Here is an 8,990-nt window from a genome sequence, read left to right as displayed (position 1 = left end):
ATGTTAATCGAGGCCAAACCATTTAACACTGCAGATTACCTTATATTTGCTTCTATGTTAGCTCTGTCGATCTTCACTGGTATATATCATGGTTTTGCCAAGGGAGGTCAGCGTACTACTTATAGGTAAAGTATACACAATATTTTGCAAGTAGAAGTACACCTTATATATCATACTAATTAAAAAACTGATTTGACAAAAACTCGTCGATAGTTGCTGTGGATTGGTTATATCTCGATACGAACACGCTGCACAATCGTTCGCAGTTGTTACAAAACATGGTATTGATATTTACGTAAGGGTTTACTTAAGCTTAAGGGTTAGAAACTGTGAAAGTTGTTCAGAATATAACTATACTTATTCATTTCATCTTATCTGAAGGTACTTGGTTGCTGATCATAACATGAGTGGATTACCAGTTGCTATGTCGCTGCTGGTTTCGTTCATGTCTCCGATCACTATTCTTGGCACTCCAACAGAGGTTTATCTACATGGAATTATGTACGTGTTTTTCCTAGTATCTTTTATTTGGATGTATCCAGTGGTAGCATTTGTGTTCGTACCAGTATTCCATGGCTTAAATATCAAAAGTGCATACGAGGTAAATGAACGAATCACAATTTATTTGTAGAAACATGAACAAAAACAGTAGTGAATCGCAATCATCGCAGGAGACCACATAATAGGAACATACTGTGCATGTTCATCGCCTCTGTCAGTTCTTCCATCGGCATTTGACCATCGGCATTTATATTTTAGTTTCTCTTATTGAAATTCACAATCCCAATATCGCTTGTATATACGTACGTGGAATTGTTCATTTGGTATTATTACATTACATGCTATAATTAATTCAAAAATAATAAACAACGTACATGTATATTTTGACTAAAATAGCATTATAATTATCACTCAAATGTGAATGATCTATTTTCATTTTTATCTACATAATTGATTGATTCATTTATTTATTAGGAATAAATTCCGATGTTCTGTCTGTACATGTATACTTAATATAGTTGGTTATTAAATACATCGTCCAGCGAGTATATTCTTTATAAATTCAGTTAAGGCGTTGAAGAGGACATTTCTCTCCACAAACTTGTCAAGAACTCGAGTCTATTTTAAAAACTTCTTGTAAAAAATGTTTTTAAGATTTAATAAGTAAATCCAATTTCAAAAATGATAGTCTTACACTTTGTTTTGTAATGTAATGTGTTATGTAATGTGTTATGTTATGTTAACTAGATACAATAATCAACAGATAAAAGTCTCACAATATACAAAGGATCTTTACATGTTTATTTTGTAAAGAGACCAGTGATTTACATAATTGATTACTTTAAAAGCGACCATGAAACATTTCATAACGGGTACCTTTTTACGTTTGTAGATTTGTAGCAATGTTTTAATACCATAGGTGCAGATATCAGTAGAAAGTTTACATTTAAAGTCAAATTGAAAGTATGATACTCCATTGAAACCAAAACCAGAGCATCAATTGAGAAGCAATTTTTTTTAGATATGGTAGTAAATCTAGAGCAATTGATCGACAATAGATACATTTTTGAGGAGAAGAATACAACACATATAAACAAATGCGTGTCAATCGCAGAAGATCAAGATTTTGAAGTCGTTCCTCGAAGCCGGCTACATATGTTTAGCATAATGGGAATAGCACAATTTTCATTGTGTTATTATCGCAAATATATTTTTAAATTAGTAATAATTCACGTTGTAGTGAAGGCAATACCTAAATAAGGTTGATATGTCAAGAACAATAATTACTTTGTCGCACAATGTCTTAATACAAAACACATTCATGTACCGATGACATCTGTTCAGTTTAGTTGCATTGAGAGGCTATGGCAGACCTTCATTATCTAATGTGATAATAACACTCCTTACAACAAATTATGAAGACAGAAACATGTACGCCAGTTTATAACTACTCAACATAATCATTCAACATCAGAGTTACCTTTGTGTCTCAACCATCGTGAGCAGCTATGGATTGCATATCAAAACATACGTATATTGGTGTGATGAATTTCATTAATAAGACTTCTTGTGGAGGTCGGATTGATAATATTCATACCAATTACTTAGACGCATATTTTTCTGAACTGGATTAGCTGTTTAGATAACGTTGGGACGATGTGATACCTGAACAGGTAAATTTAGATGATAAAAGATACATCCAATCATTCATTGTACAGTATACTACATAGTTATGTAGCATGTACAATGGCTTCCTATACATCACAACAAGTGCACATAGCATAGCCAAGACTCGAACTAATGACCATCTGATTTAGGCTTCTTTTTTACTACTACCTTATTATTAAACTGAATTGAAGTTAGTTTGATTTATCATGTACGTCTTTTGGGACATGTTTAGCACGGCGACCTAACTTTGGAATTTCACGTGCTTGCATTAAACTTAAAGCGCATGTGCTAGATATATGGGTCTCATATAAACAAAGATGGCGACTTTGACTGTTGTGCAGATCAACGACTACGAATTGAGACGTTTCCAAGCTTTAATTAAGTAATTTTCATGTTATTGGAGTCACTGGCGGTAATCAGTGCAGGTCGCGCCCAGGTGAAACCTCATACTTGTGATTTTCATTTGAAGAGAGCATTGGATTGGGGGAAAATCAATGTTTATCAACACATGTGGCACATGCGCAGCGCGACGACTACCGCGCTTTAACTCGGTTGGCCATGACTTATAATAACTGCAACGCTTGCCGTCTTCATGGCGCATGGTAAAAGTCACCTACATTTGTTTTACTATTGGCAAGAAGACACATCATGGAACATTTCTTTGCCGCGAAAAACAACCTCTAACAAATAATGTTGTCATGGTTTCGGAGTTAGTGAGTGTTTAATAAACATAGCATCGATTGGGAATAGTTTCTGTTACGTGAAATTCGAAAATGATGTACTTTTAGCAACTTTTATAACACGTCTGTGTTACGCAAGTCTACGGTAGGGGGGGCATAGCTCTTCTGTGTCGGTACAAATCCAAGTGTTTGAAGATAGTAAATTTAACGACACCAAATGTGTGGTCGGGATTTCTACAAGAAATAGATACATAAAAACCAGAGCTGCCTCAACTCGGGAGATAATGAACCATCATAATAAAATCCACTTGTTAATCATAATGGGAGAAAACACGACATATTTCATATTGTACTAGTATTACTATATATAGTACGGAAATAGAATATATTGTGAAGAATTTGGTTATTTTAGTGAACTTGTTTTTTGTCAGATCTAACGTTAGTTGTGGACACCGATGACAGTCTGCATGGTATGCAAGCCTATGCCTCACCCGATCAGGTAAATATAAAGGTGTCTAGTCAAACGGGCGACAGTTTGAAAGGTACAAGTATTTTACGATGGAACTGACATGCATGCTAAAATGTATTCAACACAATGGAACATGGCATATTATTATACAATGGATGTGAAAAAGTTGGTGCAACTAGGCATTAACAAAATTATAGCATTGATTTGGGCGGTTTAAATTGGTTGCTCACCTAAATATATGTGATACGTATCTAGTCACGTGACATTTGTATTTTATTTTATTATGCTTAACATTTGCTTAATATTTACTACGCTTAAAATCAGTAAACCACATAGAAAAAAAATACACATTATTCATCATCTACTCTGCTTACGAGTACTGCACCACCATAAAGCGTAAACTGAAGATAACTGAATAAATTACAGTGACCGAGTGACTATACAATAGGAAGTTACTTTATAGTTTCTTTCGTATTTATCAGATATTGGTGTACTTTATAAGTTCACAGTTTGGAGCCATACCTGGAATACAGGGACTATTTATAACATGCATATCTGCCGGAACCCTAAGGTAATTAATGTGTATAAGGATACATAATGAATAATGTGTGAACAGCATTCATTGAGTATGTATGTAAAGTATTCATTGAATGTGTATGGTACATTATATGTGTACATCATTCGTCTTCATCACTCCAAATCTTTCCAGGTTTGGTCTTATGACGAAATGCTGCAATACGTTTTTTTATTTCCGAGTTTATTTAGTGTTTGTTTAGGGTCCTTTTTTTACTTCGCAAACAAGCTCGAGGATGTTATTGATTGTTATTCAGCAAACATGTATTCATTACAACATGCGTTTGGAGTTTCATGATTGTAGTAAAAGCACAATAGCAAAATAACCTATAGAAATGCAACTTGAACAATGATAGGAAACGCAGTTATCACTGCTGTCTTTCCCTAGTTCTGTATCTTCATCTCTCAATGCTTTGATCGCTGTCACCTTGGAAGATTTTATAAAACCATTTCGACGCTGGAGTACCCGCCGTAGTGGTCAGAGTTTGCACGAAGATGACGGAAAAGATACTACGTTATCAAAGATATTAAGTAAGTATGTACATTTTAAAACATCTAAGTCACTGTGAGTGTACATTCGTTACACTTTATTTATTTAAATGTTACATTTAATGCATTACGGGGAGAGCGTCTGTTTTCAGTGGTAATGCGCATTTCCGAATTGTTAGTTCAGATCTTGTGTTTGTTTATATGCTGGTTTTTATGCCTGTGATTTTAATTACACACTTTTACATATTTCTGCGTTCGATTTCTAGCTTGCTTTTATGGAGCTTCAAGCATTGGGCTGGCTTTTGTTGCTTCGGTTTTTGGGACATTCATTCCAATGGGACATATTACAGTAGGTACAACAAATTGCTGGTGGGCCCATGCTAGGCGCCTTTGGTTTGGGTATGATGTATAGGAGGGCTAATGAAATGTAAGTATTTGTCAGAAACATACATAACAATTCATTTGGAACATGGTGGTTGTGTACGAGTCGCGCCGATGTAACAATTGCATAGATATGTGTACACTTTTCACAGAGGAATGTTTATTGGTACAATCACTGGTTTTGCAATCGTTATATGGGTTGCTGTTGGTGCCGTTATCTTTAAAGACGTAATTGAATAAGTCTCACCTATCTATAGGGTAAGATTCAGAGTTTTCGTGAAATGTTCCCATATCAAACTGTCGTATCTTACATGTCTTTTGTCTATCTCGTTTGGCAGCTTTCAGTCATGTGGTACAGTACACTGGGCCTGGGCATCACTGTCATTGTGGGCATTATTGGTAGCGAGATAAGTAGATGCCTGCTTTTAGAGGAACGACAGAAAGTTGTTGACCCGCAACTGTTAATAACGTGTTTGAGGTAATTATTATCCTTCTATCTGATTTATGTAAATTATTATTAAAGAACATCAAGACATTCTTGATTTATGCAAGTTAATAGATACTCATTTGATGCTATGAATTTTGATAAAGCAAACAATACCGGGTGTTGTATATATATATTCATCGCGAATTCGGGTTTCGTTGCATATGTAGTGTATAATGACATGATAATTTTGGAGTTACTGTTCCAATGCAAATATAATGTTCATCTAAATTCACCTCTCCTTTAAGTTAGTAAATCTTCTTGAAAATCCACATGATTATGTTAATTATTTTCAGACCCAAGGATTGGACCCCTGTCACGCATGACAGCGATGAAAAAGAAGTTTGTTCGGAAGATAAAAAAGAAGTTGAAAGTACACGTCTCTAATAACACATACTCTAGATAATCAGACAAGCATACTAATACAAACGTATGTAATCAATGACTGTGTATAAAAATAAATATATGTAAACTACGCCATCTTGTGACCAACATTCATTATATGTAGATATCCATTGTCATCAGAGAATGTACCATGTCACAATGTAGGAAGTCAAATTGTAGACGTGCCCATTGCCATCAGAGTATGTACCATGTCACAGTGTAGGAAGTCAAATTGACGACGTGAATACGCGTAAGTTAACACGAGTTGCGTATTCTGAGTATGTTGTGCCATTGGCTAATTCAATACAGCAATGGTACGTCATCCATGCACTAAACATAACCCTGACCAGCATGTTCTTGCATGTAGACGGTAATGCGACTAGATAAAGCTCTTCCATCGTCGTTATGCAGTCAGATCCGTGTATCCTTCAATTTCATATATTTTTCATTAAATTTTTGAATGGTGGTGCTCTCTTCACCGATATTGTAATTTTACTTTTCATATTTTGCCTTCCTGGATGTTCTAAACTGCATGAAAGGCGGGCATGTTAACACATTTAAGTGGTCTAGACACTCTGAAACGCTTTTTCCTACATTTTGAGGGGAAAATATTGCTGACGTACATAGCTGGATTTAAGTGAAAATACACAAAGATTTTAGCTTGATCTTGGCACCCCCGTGCCGCCGCCACTGTGATAAGATATTTCAGATGGATGAAAGCTAATTATCAAACTACTTTGTGATGTTTTACTGCCCCCTTCCGACCAATACACATCAGAACAAACAATACAGGTCATATAGTTAGAGAGATCGCAAAAAAGGTTAATAAACATAGCTGCAAGCAGCAACTAACGGCTTGCGGGTGGCCAAAATATAAACCATCTTACTATGCATATGTCAATGATTATGAGAGATACACCAACAAACAAGTTCTCAACAAAAGGCATATACAAGTGAAATGGAGATAAATTATCGCTAGGCATGAAGAATGTATGGTTATACTTAGTACTTATTCTGCAATGTTTTTGTTTTTTTGAGTGGTTATCATGTGCAATGACTTGATTGCTAGGGTATAGAGTAATGCAAAAAGAGTGTTCCTAAATATGTGCACATACAATTTGAGGAAAATCAGTCAGTTAGATTCAAAGAACCAGGAAAAAATACTATTTTCCATGAATGTGTTATTTCAAAAAAATATAACTAACAACATATAGCCAATAACTATCAAGATATAATCTGGGTTTAATCCACATTTGCTCACAACTATCAAGACATAATCCGGGTTTAATCCACATTTACTCACACCTATCAAAACATAATCTGGATTCAATCCACATTTACTCACAACTATCAAGACATAATCCGGGTTTAATCCACATTTACTCACACCTATCAAAACATAATCTGGATTCAATCCACATTTGCTCACAACTATCAAGACATAATCTGGGTTTAATCCACATTTACACACACCTATCAAAACATAATCTGGATTCAATCCACATTTGCTCACAACTATCAAGACATAATCTGGGTTTAATCCACATTTGCTCACAACTATCAAGACATAATCCGGGTTTAATCCACATTTACTCACACCTATCAAAACATAATCTGGATTCAATCCACATTTGCTCACAACTATCAAGACATAATCCGGGTTTAATCCACATTTACTCACACCTATCAAAACATAATCTGGATTCAATCCACATTTGCTCACAACTATCAAGACATAATCTTGGTTTAATCCACATTTGCTCACATCTATCAAGACATAATCTGGATTCAATCCACATTTGCTCACAACTATCAAGACATAATCCGGGTTTAATCCACATTTACTCACACCTATCAAAACATAATCCTGGTTTAATCCACATTTGCTCACATCTAGCAAAACATAATCAGGGTTTAATCCTCATTTGCTCACATTTATCAAGACATAATCTGTGTTTAATCCTCGTTTGCTCACATCTGTCAAGACATAATCCGGGTTTAATCCACATTTGCTCACATTTATCAAAACATAATCTGGGTTTAATCCACATTTGCTCACATTTATCAAGACATAATCTGGGTTTAATCCACATTCGCTCACATCTATCAAGACATAATCAGGGTTTAATCCACATTTGTTCACATCTATCAAGACATAATCTGGGTTTAATCCACATTTGCTCACATCTATCAAGACATAATCTGGGTTTAATCCACATTTGCTCACATCTATCAAGACATAATCTGGGTTTAATCCACATTTGCTCACATCTATCAAGACATAATCTGGGTTTAATCCACATTTGCTCACATCTATCAAGACATAATCTGGGTTTAATCCACATTTGTTCACATTTATCAAGACATAATCCGGGTTTAATCCACATTTGCTCACATCTATCAAGACATAATCAGGGTTTAATCCACATTTGCTCACATCTATCAAGACATAATCAGGGTTTAATCCACATTTGTTCACATCTATCAAGACATAATCTGGGTTTAATCCACATTTGCTCACATTTATCAAGACATAATCTAGGTTTAATCCACATTTGTTCACATCTATCAAGACATAATCTGGGTTTAATCCACATTTGCTCACATTTATCAAGACATAATCTAGGTTTAATCCACATTTGCTCACATCTATCAAGACATAATCTGGGTTTAATCCACATTTGCTCACATTTATCAAGACATAATCCGGGTTTAATCCACATTTGCTCACATCTATCAAGACATAATCAGGGTTTAATCCACATTTGCTCACATCTATCAAGACATAATCAGGGTTTAATCCACATTTGCTCACATTTATCAAGACATAATCTGGGTTTAATCCACATTTGTTCACATCTATCAAGACATAATCTGGGTTTAATCCACATTTGCTCACATTTATCAAGACATAATCTAGGTTTAATCCACATTTGTTCACATCTATCAAGACATAATCTGGGTTTAATCCACATTTGCTCACATTTATCAAGACATAATCTAGGTTTAATCCACATTTGCTCACATCTATCAAGACATAATCAGGGTTTAATCCACATTTGCTCACATTTATCAAGACATAATCTGGGTTTAATCCACATTTGCTCACATCTGTCAAGACATAATCCGGGTTTAATCCACATTTGCTCACATCTATCAAGACATAATCTGGGTTTAATCCACATTTGCTCACATTTATCAAGACATAATCTGGGTTTAATCCACATTTGCTCACATCTATCAAGACATAATCAGGATTTAATCCACATTTGCTCACATCTATCAAGACATAATCAGGATTTAATCCACATTTGCTCACATCTATCAAGACATAATCTGGGTTTAATCCACATTCGCTCAC

At 35.0% G+C, this 8,990-nt stretch overlaps 1 pseudogene; it reads left to right on the top strand.

Moving 5' to 3' along the window:
* On the top strand, positions 1-5,632 carry LOC144349552 (sodium-coupled monocarboxylate transporter 1-like; annotated as a pseudogene).
* Positions 5,633-8,990: the final 3,358 nt, after the last annotated feature.

Source organism: Saccoglossus kowalevskii, chromosome 3, assembly GCF_978046115.1.
Source record: "Saccoglossus kowalevskii chromosome 3, keSacKowa6.1, whole genome shotgun sequence".
Taxonomy (NCBI): domain Eukaryota; kingdom Metazoa; phylum Hemichordata; class Enteropneusta; family Harrimaniidae; genus Saccoglossus; species Saccoglossus kowalevskii.
This window is presented reverse-complemented; position numbering and strand designations above follow the sequence as displayed.